At 41.5% G+C, this 16714-nt stretch overlaps 1 protein-coding gene across 6 annotated transcripts in view; it reads right to left on the minus strand.

Annotated features, from left to right (window-relative positions):
• Nucleotides 1–16714, minus strand: part of LOC117825006 (endothelin-converting enzyme-like 1) — a 184237-nt gene that overhangs the window by 70950 nt on the left and 96573 nt on the right. For 4 of the 6 annotated variants that reach the window (XM_034700580.1, XM_034700579.1, XM_034700576.1 and 1 more), the window contains one exon: nt 2330–2532. The gene's annotated coding sequence lies outside the window, so the exon portion shown is untranslated. Of the gene's footprint in view, nt 1–2329; nt 2533–15211; nt 15265–16714 lie in introns of those variants that run through there. The other 2 variants (XM_034700581.1, XM_034700577.1) reach the window with 2 other exon arrangements.

The following is a 16714-nucleotide window of genomic DNA, read 5'->3' on the forward strand; positions in this document are numbered from 1 at the left end:
AAAATATCCTTTTGTCCTGGTTCATCTGATTCATCGAGGTCCCTGGTGAAGCCGACTCCTCACAAAGGAAGTTCAGTCAGAGACAGAGATAATACTTAAATTGAATACAGTGAAAGTGTGCTGATTCCACAGAATATATTATCCGGGATGACCAGTGATACATGCTCCCCGGGGACGGCTGTAATACAATTAGAGAGGAGCCTGCAGGTAGCTCTCAGGTTCAGCCAAACTGAAGATGGATGGAGGAGGTCTGCCTCAAAGGTGCAACAACTTAGATAAGAGGAGAGAGGAGGAGGAAGAGGGGGATGTTTCTCCTCCTGTCTGCTCAGCACCTGAGCCTGACCCCACCCCGAGCATCCGCCCCCCCTCCATCTTCCACTCAGACAGACTAATGGGGAAGAGGGAGCACCATTTATATTCCTCGCCCCCCCACCAACACTCTGCCTCAGCTGTCTGATAGGCAGATCCTACCCCCTGGAGGGGTTAAATAGGTGTGTGTGTGTGTGTGTGTGTGTGTGTGTGTGTGTGTGTGTGTGTGTGTGTGTGTGTGTGTGTGTGTGTGTGTGTGTTCTGCAGCTCTTAGTTTTGAAGGAAGTTTTGTTCCTGGAGAAAAGCTTCAATATGTATCATCTTTAAAACTATGCAGCACTGTAACAGTATATTGATATGATAACAACTAATAATATAAATACATTACATCTCTGTTTTAAGTATTAGCACTCGAGATCAAAGCGTAAGCAATTTGTTTTTGATATAAACTTCACTTAACTGAAGTTCTTGTAAATTTCAGATTATAATCTAATTTAAAACAATTGTTCTCGTAAATTCACAACACTATTCTTGTAAACTAATGGACTTAACCTTAAGTGGTGATTTTACAAGTCAAGTTGTAAAGTTTACAACTTCATGCTTGATTTTCTACTATTATTTTTTTGTAAATTTATAATTTTATTCAAAAATATTCAACTTCTGCTTTAACAACTATAATTTTAAACTTATGATTTACGTTACTATATTACAACTGTATTCATGTAAATTATTTCGCTTTAACTCCATGTTGTGAATTTACTAGTAAAGTTGTACAGTTTACAACTTCATGCTTGATTTTCTACTATTATTTTCTTTGAAATGTATCATTTTATTCTCCAAAAATTACAACTTTTTTCTTTTCAAATTTAAATTTGTAAATGTATGACTTTTCTTTCCACTTTATTTCAAATGTATTATCTTAAACTATTTTACTTTAACCATTTGGTGAAAAATTTACAAGTGGAGTCGTAAAGTTTACAACTTCATGCTCGATTTTATACAATTACTTTCTTGTAAACTTCTATTTTTATTCTCAAAAATTACAACTTTTTTCTTTTATAACTTTAATTTAGTAAACTGAAGACTTAATTCTCACTATAGTACAACTTATTGGCTCTAACCCTTAAATCCACATTTTAAAAGTAAAGTTGTAAAGTTTACGACCTCATGCTCAACTTTCTACAATTATTTTGATGTAAACTTATAATTTCATTCCCAAAAAATTTAAAAAAAATTATTTTACAACTTTAATGTTGTAAACTTATGACTTGATGTCACAATATTAGAACTACATTTTTGTAAATTAATAACATTAACCCCTAAATTGTTACTTCATAAGTAAAGTTGTAAAGTTTACGAATTCATGCTCCAATTTTTTCGTATAAATGAACTTTGTTTTAAAAAATTATAGCTGTTTTTTGTGTTTTTTTGTCATTTTGTGAACTTATGATTTCACTCTGGAAATTTCAAATGTTTTCGTCATTGTGGCCGCTAACCCTCCGTCGAACAGAGAAATTATCATCATTCAAAAAGTAATTTAAAGCTCCTGTGAGGAGTTTTAAAGTAAAAGTAGTTCCTTAAAAAACTAATCTCACTGCTCCTCTTCATCCTTGTCTGTAAGAAAGCCCCTCTGGTTAGCTTCATAACTGAAAAGTCAAGTTAAAGAATGTAACTATGTTCTGAAGTGCTGATGTGTCAGCATGTTAATATGCTGTTTAACTGAAGTGTGATCTGACTGTGAAATATCTGTACGAGGTGAGAGCAGCCGAGTCTCCTTCAGTTTTTTCTTTTATTTAATCTTATTCTGCAGTTTTTTCAGGTTTTTGTAGATCTGGATTACAATGAGCTTTTAGTGCTGAAAGTTTAGTAGATTTTAAAAATGTTGGTTAAAATTCACTTTTTGATTTGATTAAGCTGAAAACAAAATGCGCCTGGTCTAAATATCCATGTCTGAGTGTGTGCCAGTATATCGAGCCAGACGTCCGAGATGTCTCTGTGACTGATAAAAATTTAAACAAACCGTAATGAAGACAGACAAAAACTTGGCTCTCATTCCTCAGGCCTCCTCCTCCGTGGCTTTCTTCTTCCTGTCGGCATTTTCCTCGTAGGAATTCCTTTCTTCCTCCTCCTCCTCCTCCTCCTCCTCTCCTCTTTCTTCTTCTCTCATTTGAGTCCAGGCTCCGGCTCGTGTGGCTGGTGACAACGCAGGTCAACTCCATTTTCCTGTCAACCACACAAAAACGGGTTTCTGGAAGACGTGTCAAAGACGCAGAGTCTCTGACTCATTTAATCAAACAGAGATGTCTCACACTTTTTAAAACAGAGGACGGAAAGTAAAAGAAAGGATTTGTGTGTCTGTGTGTTTCCCCCCAGAGAACCCTCAAAATGCTCAGCTAACTTTAGCTAAAATTACAAAACTTAATTGCAAAATTCTCTGCTGATCCTCTCAAGGATCCCTGGAAAACCTTGAACTGCAGTTTAAGAACTGCTGCCATAAAAAACAGCAAAACAAGAACCTCAAACGCCGCTCAGGCACATCTCCCATGAGTCACAGTTGCAACGTTCAATAATTGCATAATTAACAGTTTTCTGAGAAACTCTTCTGAGCACTTCTGAACGTCGTGGGCCGCTCGGCAAATGTGCAAAAACATAAACAAAGCTACACACTCGCATCAACATGCAATTAAACTTTGACAATAACGAAGGATGGATGAAAAGCAGCAAAAGTGCTGTAAAGAAAGTCTCTCTGTGGAGCCTCGGAGTTCTTTCTGTTATGCTCACGGACCAAGGCCTTTATATTAAACTAATAATAATGCCCCTTCGTTTGCCACCTCCCCAGTCCCTCCTCTCCATCTTTTTTTAGTTCTTTAGTCTCAAGTGTCAGAAACCCCATTACAGTAATTAAGTCAGCGGACCCTCAAAGAGCTCTCCTTCAAACGGCCAGGGAAGGGAGGGAGGCATGGAGGGGGAGAGATATGGTTAGAAGGAAAGAGATGGATGGAGAGAGGCTTCAGAGGGAGAGGATGGAGGGAAGGAGAGATGAAGCCTTGACGGGAAAAGGCAGAACAAACACGCTTCGCTACACTGTAGAAGGAAAACACAGAGAGTGACTTTAAAGGTTACATGCAGCCTGGTTACTGCGGTCAATCAGCACCATTAACTCTGAGACGCAATTACAATAAACAAATGAGTCCACTCCCCCGATGAGTGGCAGCCTCCACCCGCCTCTACACCCGTACAACGAACACCGCTCAGGCACCGTGAACACAAGAAGGAACCCTTTTTCACTCCTCTGTTATGTAGTGCTTAATTTTTTTAAGGTAATAGAAGCCACCCATCACGGTCTAATTTGTTTACTAGTAATTATACAAAGGTATCATAATGAACAGGATAATGATATTTCAAATGTATTTAAAAGCATCACATCTTCCAGTGAACCGAGCACCAAGAAGGGATGGTTAGGGCAGCAAATGAGAGAGGAAGAACGGCTTTAAGAGCAAAAAACAGAGGAGGAGGAGAATTGGAGGAGAAAACAAAGTTAAAGGAGCAACAGTGGACTTAATATACCAGTACAAATACACAGCACATAAATGGTTCTTTTTAATTATTTTTATAATTAAACTCTCAAGAAAGACCTCAGTGCCCTCTCTCTAGACTTCTTATTACCGCCTTGTTGAAAATAGCAGCGTCATCATCGGTCCTGGGCTTCGAAAAGGAACTTTTAATGTAACTTTGGGAAGCCAACAGCTTAGAAATCCCACAAAAGTCTAAGAACAGTCTCCTGGATAAGACTCGGAAAAACAGGTTACTGTATTTTAGTGTTTCTGATACATCTTGAGTGAGAGAGGGAAGCCGCTGGTCGATGTTTCCTCGAGAATGAAGGGTTCCTAACAACCCACCTGAATGATAATAATGTCTAATGTAGATATTGCTTGTTTTCCAGAGCACAGTGTGGAGCAAGATGATGCTTCTTGTCATGGCGGCATGGTCATTCAATCATTAGCATTTCAGTCTCCAAGTAAACATATACTGGGCTAACTGGAGTTTGCCTTTTCTTCAAGTAAGGTTGTGAGTTCCTCTTTGCTACCTGTAATTGTTGCAATTATAATATTTGTATTTTTGTGTGACAAATAGATCATTTTTGACATTTAGGTTCCATTTTTGTGTTATTGCACATGCATTATAAGTAGTTTTATTTTGAAGCAATGGTGCTTTTATTATGAAATCGAGTGTCTGTGAAGCAGTTTTCAGGTGCATGCTACACAGCACAGGAGCACAGAGGCTTCAAGCATGGAGTTTGTGGATGGACAAGTTCTGAACATTGTTACCTCCTGTATGTAGCATGCAGCCAATGAGTTTTCACGGTGGATTTGCAAACAAAGCTGCGAATAAATCAGTAAAAGGAAAGCCACTTGTGTCTGTTTGTGCTTGGAGGGAATTGCACTACCTGTGAGTATTAATGGTGTCATCTCTTTGTGTCAGCGCTGTGATTGACAGGAGACTTATACGTGATGTATCCTACCTCTCATTTAATATCAGCTGGCATCAGCTCCAGCCCCAAAAGGCCTCCTCAGGTCATATAGATAATAGATGGAGGGATGTTTCTTACTCTGCATTCTGAGCACCAACTCTGGTGTTTCTGGTGCATCTTTATATACTGCACGAGTGATTATTCTAACTACAAAAAGAAATGAAACACTCAGAAGAAAAACAATGGACTACCACCTCTTTATTGGGACTAAGTCACTGCCCCAAATGAGGAAGCTTAATATCAGACTTCCACCAGACCTGCTGGATCAGAGACGCAACAGAGAGGATCTAGTGGAAGTTAACACATTGACAAGAATAGAAACCTATCAGATCAGGACCTGTGACGGATTGGAGACCGACCGGACACGAATCCGGTTGAATTTGTCTGCAAGTGTTGGTTTATGTGAGGGTAACAGAGAGCAGAAGATTGAGGTGGGTTGGCTTGTTATTGCCAAACACGACTGCGGTGACAACGTGGCAAAGTAAGACGAGAAAGCTTTCAGTTTACCAGTCCATCTACAATCAAACCCTTATCTGAATACGTTCTCATTTAAAGAGGCAAACCACAACTCCACAGCGGTGGGCTGCGGTTGGCCATAGACGTGTAGTAAGGAGATAAACACTCCAAAGGGAGCTCAGAGTGTAGCCGCCGCTCATTCCCCAGAGAGGAGGCAGCTGAGGTAGTGAGGGAATCTGATTCAGAAACCTTCTTGGTGCCTTTTCTTTGTAGATTTTCCAGGCACACGGAACTGATAAGAGACCCAAGGTAGACCCAGGGATTACATATCTTATCTGGCCAGGGGATGCCTTGAGATTCTCGAGGAGAGACTGGAAAACATTACTGGGAAGAGGGACATCTTGAATACGGTGCACAAAATGATGCAACACTGGATAATAAATGAATTAAACAGATTCAAGCTCATTTAATTTCAGCTGGATGGGGATCTATTTACCTGACTGTCCATCAATTCTCTTCCCCGGCATGGCTTTAGACTGGGAATTCATTGAGAGATAGTGAAAGTCATGTATTTAAAACTTAGAGTTGGCTTTTTCATATTTACAACAAATGTTAGGTTAAATGTTGGATGTCAGTACTAAACGTGGGCAAAGTTACAAATTGTGAGGTCAGCATGTGCTGGAGTAATCTCGGGATTATACTTCACACTGCTCTGAACAGCTTGTTCAAAAAGTTCAAAGTTCAAAAAGTCATGCAAGATTTGCTCAATTTGTGACATCACTAATTGGTGAATCTGCGTATACAGCATTTGCGTAGAATTTACCAAACTTCCTGCTCTGTTCTTTGTTGCAGGGGAGTTTTTGTTGTTCCCTCTCCAAATGTTCTAGGTCACATTTGGGGTCCAAAACAGCTGGGCATATTTCATGATTTGTTATTTCCAATAAAGAAACACTGATTGACTAAATGACGATTGAGTAGCATAGCAACAGTGGCGGAGGCTTCTGGAGAGCTGGAAGAAAGTGGGCTGAAGAGACAGTATCCAAAGTGACATGTTTCAGACAGAAGCTGAAATCAGCTACTACAGAGGTATCACAGCGACAATGTAAAGCCAGAAAATTAGCTTAATAAAAGTTTCTGTGGATGGAAGCTTTTCTACTTTGATTTCAATGGTTGAAAAAAAATGGCAAAAATACTTTGCTTACATTCAGTTTGCTATTATTATCGTTCATTGGTGGGGTTATAGGATTCTCAACATGAAATAGGTTGACATCCAATCAACTTCCCCCAGGAAGAATAAATAAAAGATGACAAGGTCAAGAACAGTCTTAGTGAGGGATAATGTGAGTGAATGGTTATGCAGATTAGAATCCTGATGGAGCAAGAAAGCATGACTTCCATATACTCTTCTTTCTGTCTCAGTATACAGGTAAATATTCTAGATACTTTATTGCATGCATTACGGGGGAATGGTAGAAGTTCCTCTGCTGCTTCAACACTCTGTCTGGTGTCTCTTTTGTCCACGCTGTGACTCTCGTGTAAAGTTTATGCAATCTAGAAATAAGTGTTAGCAGTGAAACAGAGGTGACTGCCATTATTCTCAGACTCTGAAGACCAGCCTGAGATGGAAACTGATGTTTTTGCCACAGTGTCAACAGGCAGAGGTGAAATATGCTGGACTACTTTTTGCAAAATGACTTGAAATGACGAATGTGATCAGGGGGTCCCTGGTGTTTTTTGTTGTTGACAATCGATCCCTGCTTTACAGGGTTTTGATCATACAATTAATACAGCCAGGTCAGTAAGTCACTAATAACTGCCTCTGGGTAGAGTTAGTGAAAACTCTTCACTTCATTATTGTGTTACAAGCTCAAAACTGTCCGTGACATTCCTGTCGGCCTGAAAAAACATAATGAAGACAAGAATTAAAAGCTGGAAAGACGGAGGAGGACTGTAGCTGAAGGGCAAAGTGGAGCTGCTGGGATTTGGAAAAGCACAGACCCGAGCAGCAGCCGGCAACTCAAATTTGCTAGAACATGAGGCAGGGGTGGGAAAAGGACAGGTGTCAGAGCCCCATGATAAAAGGCCAGCGATGGAGGAGTTATGGACAGGGGTGGGAGGTTGGGAGGGGAGGGGAGGGTTGGAGCCTCAGTGCCAGGAGTGCTTAAAGCTGTCCTTCCCCATTGATATTCTGAGCTCATAGTTTGCTAAAACCCTTCCTCCTCCTCCCTCCTCCTCTTATTTCTTCTGATGGTGATGTCATCTCTATATGGATCCTTTGGTCAGGTGCCATCACAGCTTACATCTCCGTCACTGTCACCATCTGCGCACACACATTCACTTAGCCCCGCTGCGACCTACATCTTAATGCACATTCGCTGCAAAGGACATGAATATATCTGTATCATTAGATGGGTGGAGTCGGCAGGGAACAGGCCAGAGTGGAGCGGTCATCCAGCTGCAGATAGTCGGAGATCTACTGAAACTGGGAGAGCTTTACGGCTTGTTTAGGTTGGCTAACCACGCCACTTAAGCCTATGGTGGAGGGGTGCGCTCCATTTTAATATATCAGAGTGGTTCCAGTGTTGTCCGTCCACGTGAGGGAGGGTGGAGCCGTAAATCATTTCAAATCATAATGAATTCATGGATGGGGGAGGACGCTTGTGTGTGTGTTTCTGTTTGGTTAAATCAAAAATGAAATGCAGACCACCATGAGAGGGGCCAGTAAGCGTGAAATGAAAAATATTATTTAATGTTGACACTAGCTGCCGTGTACGCACCTGAAAGAAGGAGATACTATCACCAGTGACAGTGCATGGTTTACTCAGTTAAATATGTTAGAAAAAGTAAAGTTTAAGTCCAGACCCTGTTTCAATATGAATAATATACACAGTACAGTCTGTAGAAGTAAATCTTGTTTCCTCTTATTTTACTGTAAAGGACAAAGTAGAACAAACTCTCTAAATTCTGAAAAAGCATATTCAAAAACCTAAAGAGCATCAAATGTAGTTATGATTCAAAATATGTGAATTCAGTATAGCACAGGGTCTCCTCTATGTTTGAGCATGGGCTCCGCTAGCACTAAGCAACAAGCATAAAGGCTGAACAAACTGTAGTTCCTGAAGTGGCCACTGGAGGCTGGCTCCAAACGTGAGTATATCACAGTTAGACTACATTTAAAATGCCAAACTTTAAAGCAGCTTCGACTAATTCATCAATCAGGGCCAATTATCAATACATTTTTATATAAGTCATCTGTTTTAATTCTATTAAGTCTTAAAGGGATAGTTCAGTATTTTAGAATTGGGGTTGTTTGAGTTACATGCAAGCGGCAATCTCCGGTCTAAAAATATCTCCAGTCCAATGCGGAAGTGCTAAAAACAGCACACACTGTACGGGCGTGAATTTTTTCATAACACGGCAATTTCGAAGATATTAAGATTATGAGTTTTCCATTACGAGAGGCACAGCTGACTTGATTGACAGTCGGTAACACTGTAGCTGTTGGCGAGGAGGCTCAAAGTCCACCTCTTTATGTCACACTCACTTGACAGAAGTTATGTTGAGTTCAACATTTCCAATATGGCTGCTGCCGACGATTGGCCTCAAAACAGCGTTTCAGAAACAGATGGGTGACGTCACAGATACTACGTCCATTATTTATACAGTCTATGGTTACATGTCACCAATAATTTTACAAGCTCAGCCCTTCCAATGAGAAACTGCTGGGGCAAACAACACGCAAGCTAGGCTACAGTTTTCTGCAGTAGGGGCTGAGTCTGCCACGTAATTCCAGCGATGTTGACTCATCTCAGTTAACGCTCTACTGAGAATCTTTTAGCACTTTCTTTTCCATCCAACAGCCCATTTGTTTTGCATTACTTGCAGACGCAACATGGACGTGCTCTCTGGCTGCAACAGATGCTTACATAGTGCAGGTGACATCCTTTTGGAGCCGAGGCATGCTCAGAAACGATCTGGCTGGTGGAGCCAATTACATCTAATACAACAGCAAATCCCTGAAGTCGGCTCGGGCTACAGAGGAACAGATTCTTCCATCAGTTTGAAGTGGACACACGGTGATTGAAGGGGAAATTTCCGTGACGTTTGTGTCGGTCTTGGTTACATTTCTTCACATTCTTCCTTCACTACTCTAAGAACCTGATCAAGAGAAGCTGCATAATCAACAGAGCCATTAATCGTGAAATCACCTCCCTCCATTTTAGCATCAAATAACTAATTCAACTTGATAATTTGTTCTCTCTGTTAACATGGAGAAGGCAGGCTCTATGACCTACACAGCAGCCAGTCAGTAGAGGGAGCTCTAATCATTTTGGCTTTACTTTCAAGGAGCTGTTATGGCATCCATCACTTTGAACAGTCTGTGATTGTATCCTCATTCTAGATTGTATCTTCATTTCTGACCATGGATTCAATTTACTCAGTATCATCTTTCAATGTCCTGCAAAACCAGAGACCAACAACCAGAAAGAAGTGCTCGATGTGTTACTTGTGTTCGACGGTTATTCCAATCAGGTTCAATGCTGGTCTCAATTTGCATTAACAACATTGAGACTGAGGATTCTGGTAGTTTGAGGGGAAGAATAAGTGAGAGGGAGGAAACCGCTGCACTGCTCTACTTCACTATTGGCTGTCCATTGATTAAAGAGGTCATCTGAAAGTCAATCTCTCTCTCTTTTTCTTTTCTCCCACCGCCACCCAAGTGTGACCTCCTCATCCCCCTGCCCGAATCCTCTCTCCCTCCCTCCCCTCCTCTTTCCTCTGTCCGGAATTACAACGCAAGGCAATTAAAGTCAACCTGCCAGCGACTCGCTGTTCCGGGCTCGTAATTTTTAACTCGGCGTAATTAAAAGTGTTACGGCAACAGCGGCGGGATGGGATGTGAGGATGGGTAGGCGCCGCGTGACGAGGTATTAGGTGATTGATTGATGGAAAGGGCGAAGGTGGGGTGGGTAAGAGGGTGTCAGGGGCGTGTGACGAAAAGCAGGAGGAGGGCAGGAGTCAGAACCTTGAGTTTGATTGGAAAGGTATAAAAACAGGGCAAAGAGAGGATAGCAGGAGGATTTGTGTGTGTGTGTGTGTGTGTGTGTGTGTGTGTGTGTGTGTGTGTGTGTGTGTGTGTGTGTGTGTGTGTGTGTGTGTGTGTGTGTGTGTGTGGAGTGGGCGTCTAACATGTCACCAAGGTCCCCGGGGAGTTACTAATGAGATGACCAGGATGAACTAATTGTGTCTGTTGTGTTCCCTTGTACAATCAATCAATTACAGCAGATAGTACACTGCAGGGCAACAGATCGTGTATGTGTGCGTGTGTGCGTGTGTGTGTGTGTGTGTGTGTGGCTTTTCCTCCGATATAGGACATCAATTCATTCAGGGAGACAACATGAGATATAGACGAATACAGAATAAAGATGTGTATATATATCCCCTTCAGTCCTCTCCTACCTCCTGGCCTCTTCCTCTCCTCTCTCCTTCCCTTCCTCTCTTCCCTCCTGAGTTTCTCCTCCACATTTTTTATTATCAGGCCCAATAAAGGAGCGTGAAATGAAAACATAATTGAGTTTTAATTTGTCTGTGGAGCTCCAGCCACCCGCTGACAAAAGCCCCACCAGATCGCTGCTCACAGCCTCATTAAGGGAAGGAGACGATGAGGAGGTAAAAACTCTGACGGCGGAGGAATCTCTCCCTCTAAGAAAACCTGTGCGGGCTCATGTGTGTACAAGAATCAGTCATGTGTGTGTTTATTTACTCTTCTCCGTTTCCCCCTGTGCTGCTTTTGTTTGCTCAGAAGAAAACACCGCAAGCCCAGCTGCAGGACGAGGTGTGCTTACAGCCTATAAACAAGTGTTCAAGTGGGAAAAGCTCAAGTGCCATTAAGTAGCTCCTTATCACCTCCATGAGCATGTGTGTGTGTGTGTGTTTGTGCACGTGTTCCTCTGTGTGAGGAGCCTAGAGCTTCTTAAAGAGCCCGCTGGGACCGGTAGAGGAACCACAGCGAGGGCTTAAACTGCTCTGCCCTGCTTCTCCCCGACGCCTTCTCCAATCTGCACCTCGGTCACACATCTGTGGCTAAGTACCAAAAAAAAGGAGAGAAAATAGTGTTTATTATGAGTTTAAATACAGAACAGAGTCAGTGTGTCTGTGAAAACACAGCCGACATCATGGTGCTTTGGAGGAGTCACTCTTAAAATATTTAAAGCTTCATTAATTGATTTAGTTTGCGTCTTTTAGGCGTCCTTGTTTTGTTAAAGACTTTTTTATTCACTAAATATAATCGGGCTGGTGTTATGCTGAATTCAAACTGTTTGCTTTGTGCCCAAATTTTGTTTGCTTGGTAGAAAACTTTGTACATATCTTGTTAGTCTGTATTACATTCACATTAGAGAGAGAATTAAAGCTGGGGTTGGTAGTCAGATTTAGATCTACTTTTTGTCATACTGGTTAAAATTATCCTTATGTGTGTTGATGGCAATCAATACATAATGTGTTCTTAAAAAAGAGGTAAAAAAAGCTGCTATCTACAGCCGGAGTAAACCTGGGAAAACACCAACCAATCCCTGCCATCAGGAGCCAAATGATGAAACCAATCAGATCCTGTCCTGCCGTTCTGCCCGCCTCCTGCAAAGCGAACATTTCATGTTTGTTTGTGTTTTTAACTTTCACTATGAGAATGTTTTGGTGTTTTCTTACCACTGAGTGAGACATGAGTTGACGTAGTGCAAAACACAAACCATGTGCTGAGGACCGGTTTTGAATCAGACATGATTATATGGTCACGAATCAGCGACGCTCATGCATGTGAGCGGGGGCGTCGTTTTGGAGGAGTTCTGAGAGGAGGGGGGCTTAGATGGAGTCCTGAGGAAATGCTACATTCAAATTCATGCTAGTTTATACCAACCCTAGCTTTAAAAGCATTTGGCTTTTTTTTTCGACATGGAAAACGTTCACGTTTTTTTTTAATGATAAATTGATATTTGATCATTAACATTTCCAAAGATCGATCACGGAAAATACATCCCTAATAAGAATGGAGCAACACTTGCAAGTGGTTTGGGCAGCACCTGGAGCTGCACTGATTTCACACTCAACATGAGTGAACGTTTCCTTTCCATTCGCTGCCAGACTCCTGGTCTCTCACTTGGTGAAAAAAAAAGATGGTGGATGCTAAAATGCCAATCTGAATCTTAAAAAATGTGGTCTATACATGACGGTGTTACAGCTTTGTGGATCGATCACATTCCGGAGACAGATCCAGAACTGAGCAACAAGAGAGTGAAAAGATAAGAACTAGACCTGTGCTGATAATAATGATATCAGGTAGAAGGTAAAAGATATCAAACTTGGTCCTGTACTGAAGAGATCAGCCCGCCTGCAGGATGATAGGTGTAAAACCAGGATCTAATATTCAGTTTACTTTTAAATGTGGTTTGGTGGCCAAGACTGTCTCGTCAGCACTAAGGTGATAAATGCAGAGCTCCGTTAGCTTGCTGTTTGTGCCGGGCAGGCTGAGTACTGTCGAGTTTATTTCTACTTCTGAGAAAATCTGCCCGCTGCTGCTGGAAATGAGGCTGAAGAGAGCTGGTTCAAAAATAACCACAGAGATGAGAGCCTTTAGTCTGTCTACCTGCAGGTTTATAAATATGAGCCAGACTTTAACAAGTGTCACTGATTCACTCATAAGATAAAACATATACTGATGAGACCAACTTCAACATCTTTGTGTGTCCAACCTTATTGCATATATTCTAAGTTATCTATCATTTCTCTTGTAGACAGCACAGTGTGTGTATCCTCTGTGATTTCTTTTGTCCTGTGTTTTTTGGCAGTGAAAGGTTGACTCGGTTAATCAGATAAGTATTCATCCAGCACTTGTTGACCTTTCTCTAGGCAGACAGTTAGACTTGATAAAAAACATGTGTAACTAACACTGCTCTCCTTGTAGGTTAAGACTCAGGGTCTTCATTTTTAAATCCGGACTCACTCTGATTAAAATTATGATTTTTCTTCCTGGAAGACAAAGTTTAATTTTCTCCTACTTATTATTATTATTATTATTATTATTATTATTATTATTATTATAACTTTAAAGTAGGGTTGTATGGGGTACTTTTCAACGATCGGCTTGGCCCCTTTCCTTAGACACAGGCACAGGTTAACGCAGGCGGAGGAAGAGGTGTGTCACATTCATGAATAGTGAAAAAGGGAATGCACTTTCTGATGACAAAGTAATTTTTACAAATAGATTGTACACTTTTACTGACATTAATGTTTGGTTTGGAGTTTCTAGAAATCAGCTAAATTGCACGTTAAAATCCTTTGATAGGTTTCTATTCTAGTCAATATGTTAACTTCCACTGGATCCGCTTTGTTGTGTTCTGGCTGCGTCTCTGGTCCGGCAGGTCAGAGCCCTCCGGATCAGAGACACAAGACTTCTATCTTTGCCGGATGCCGGAGCACGACACATCAATCTCAACAGAGCAAAAGGAGCGGGACAGGAAGTCAGTCACCAAAACAAAATGAAAACATCCGGTTAATTTTCAGAATAAAACACTCTGTGTTATCACCAGTATTTCATATTTCACTTAACTACAACAACAAACCATCATGATGAGCGGAGCCAGGCCTGGAGTCAACAGGTCAGAGGTTTTCAGAGGACCAGGAAGACAACATGGATGAGGAGAGGAGGAGGAGGAGGAGGAGAATCTTTGATTCAGTGATTACTGCGGGAAAACCTCGGTCACATGACTCCAGCTGTCAAGCGGTCCTGATTGCAGACGGACTGGACACAGATCAGGTGGAAGTCCGATATTTGACTCCGAATTTGATCTATTAATGAACATAACTTTTCTCTCCTTTGATGCAACAATGACATGAACTGCAGAAAACTCCTCCACTTAGCAGGTGAAGCTTCATTAACTTTAGTGTTATTTAAAACTCAGCAAACATCATGTTGCATTTATGAGTCAGAACAAACTCAATCTTCCACAAACACAAAAGCATCTCTTGCCCTCTGTGTTGTAAATCTGGGCCTCCACATGTATGTGTTGTTTCCCCTGACTGCAGCAGAGCGAGAGCTGGGACCGGGAGAGTGAAGCTGGTCAAACAACAAACAGTAAAAATGAGATAATACGTTTATAAAAACCCTAAAGACTCTTTATCTCAAAAAACAGATCCCCCTCCAATTCCCAAAAAAACAGGCTGGAATCACGACTGGCCGGCTCGGCTCTGACACGGGCACGACTGAGCGTGGACTTTGCAGTGTCCATGGCAACCACCTGGCTTTTGCTGCCATGTTTACTGAATGCGTTTCCTCCTGCCCGTGGCGTGTCGGGCAGCCAGTCGATAGCAGAACACGGTGTAATGAGCAGACTATATGAAACAAAGCCAGGGGCGATGCCACGCCAAAGATAAGAGCATGAAAGGAGAAACGCTGACTGTGTTAAACAGACACAACTATTTAAAGCACAAACAGGCCCGCAGCTCAGCGACGAGAAGAGGAGCAAATTACCCCTCCTGGCTCTGTGCAGGGTACTTTGATTTATTTTAGGGGAAACACTCACGGTGAGGAGGGGAGAGAACGTGGACGCCACCGGGAGGAGAATCTCCTCTTATGTCAACGTCTGCACGAAAAAAAACCTGTCCAGTGTCCAACAAATCCTCCCTTCACATGTGAGAGTTTCTGGTTCTTCATGTTATATTTCTGCATCATTCATTTCAGAAAACGCAACAACAGCTTTGATTTTATTTCCTGGACATGAAATTGTTCTAATTGTCTGATTGGCAGAGGCCTTTCCCAGACTCTCGGTGAGTGGTTTAGTTTTGCAAGTTTGAATTCTTTACATAAAGAAAGTAGATCAAAGGTGAACAGGTATCGAGCTGTGACGTAAAAAGCTGTCTTACATACTGTATAATTTCCTCTCTGGTGCGGTGGTCAGTAACAAACCTCAGGTGCAGCACAGGAAGGACCTGCACACAGAGAACAAATGGCATACATTCTTATTGAAAGAAGTGAGGCTGAAGAGACAGAAGAATGCTCTCTCCTCAGTGCGTAGTGGGGCATGCATGTGAACTTCTCTGTATATAGTTATTCCTGTGTTTTTAATGGTCATACTTAATCTGTGTGCTTCATAGGTGCTCCATTAAGCCCTTAATTAGTGGAGTAACCATAGAACGATGTATAATACATGTCTCACTATGCACCGAGGAGATGGAACGCTACGCTCACATGTTCAGGAGTAAAGCAGCAAAGAGACTGGAGCACAAACCAAAAGTTCCTCACTCCCGAAGGCAAAAGAAGTTACTTTTACTGACTGCTGATTGGCTGACGTCTACAAGCTGACAGTCAGGGGGACTGACCATAGACTGTATAAATAATGGATGTAGCATCCCTGACGCTTTTTCAATTTGTGTGTATGTGGTTTCTGGTACTTCCGGAGCCAGCCTCAAGCAGATCCTCGATGAACTGCAGATTTTAACACTTCCGCATTGGCTTCAATTCTCACGGCCGGACATTGCCGCTTGGGACTGACATGCAGCGGAGGAGAAAAACTTGCATTCTTGAGCTGATATCACAGCAAGAAATACTCTGTCAAGTTTCAGATGTAAAGTTGGGAATTAATTCACAGGTTGATCCTTCTTGGGTCAATAACACAAACACTTCTTTCCAACCAGAGTGAGATAGACAGCAACCTGATTCTCATCCACATGAGCCATCCTGTAACAATTTACAGTGAACTCTTTGCACAGCTGGCCTTCTACAAAGTGCAAAAGAAAAAAATAAATATGAACCATCAGCAAAATCCCTCCACACATGAATGGTCATAATTCAAGAAATAGCTTAGCAAAGCATGCTTTTACAACATTTGGGAGTCATATCTTCCTGCTTAGCCTTGAGAATGCTCTGTATTTTGAGCAATTTGCAAAACTTTCTACCTTTACATACAAGGAAGTAGTAACGTGTCATCAAAGTAACTGTACAGTTACTTTAGTAGAACATTTTAGTATCCTTTCCACTCTATGTTGATGTAGACGTGGAGTGGAAAAGCGCTTTAAGGGGTTAGAAGTAGGGATGGGCAATGATTTTTGAATAATCAAATATTCGTTCACTTAGTTAAAATCAAACAGTTACATCGAATATTTTCTCATTTTTAAAAGTATAATTTTTCATCGTTTTTACCGGTGCCTGGTTGTAATACCGTATTCCTGCCAGACAGTGGCTATAGCACGTCTTAAAGCTGTTTTCTAACTGCATTAAGTAACAGAAGAAGAAGAATGCTAACTGCATTAAATAGCAAAAGAAGAAGAAAACATTAGCGACAGTCGCAGCAATTTTTTCTGTTTCTGAATCTCAAACTACAATACGTGTATTTCCAGAGACTGAGCGTGGCTGTAAAATGTAAACAC

The sequence above is a fragment of the Notolabrus celidotus genome, chromosome 14 (assembly GCF_009762535.1).
Source record: "Notolabrus celidotus isolate fNotCel1 chromosome 14, fNotCel1.pri, whole genome shotgun sequence".
Taxonomy (NCBI): Eukaryota; Metazoa; Chordata; class Actinopteri; order Labriformes; family Labridae; genus Notolabrus; species Notolabrus celidotus.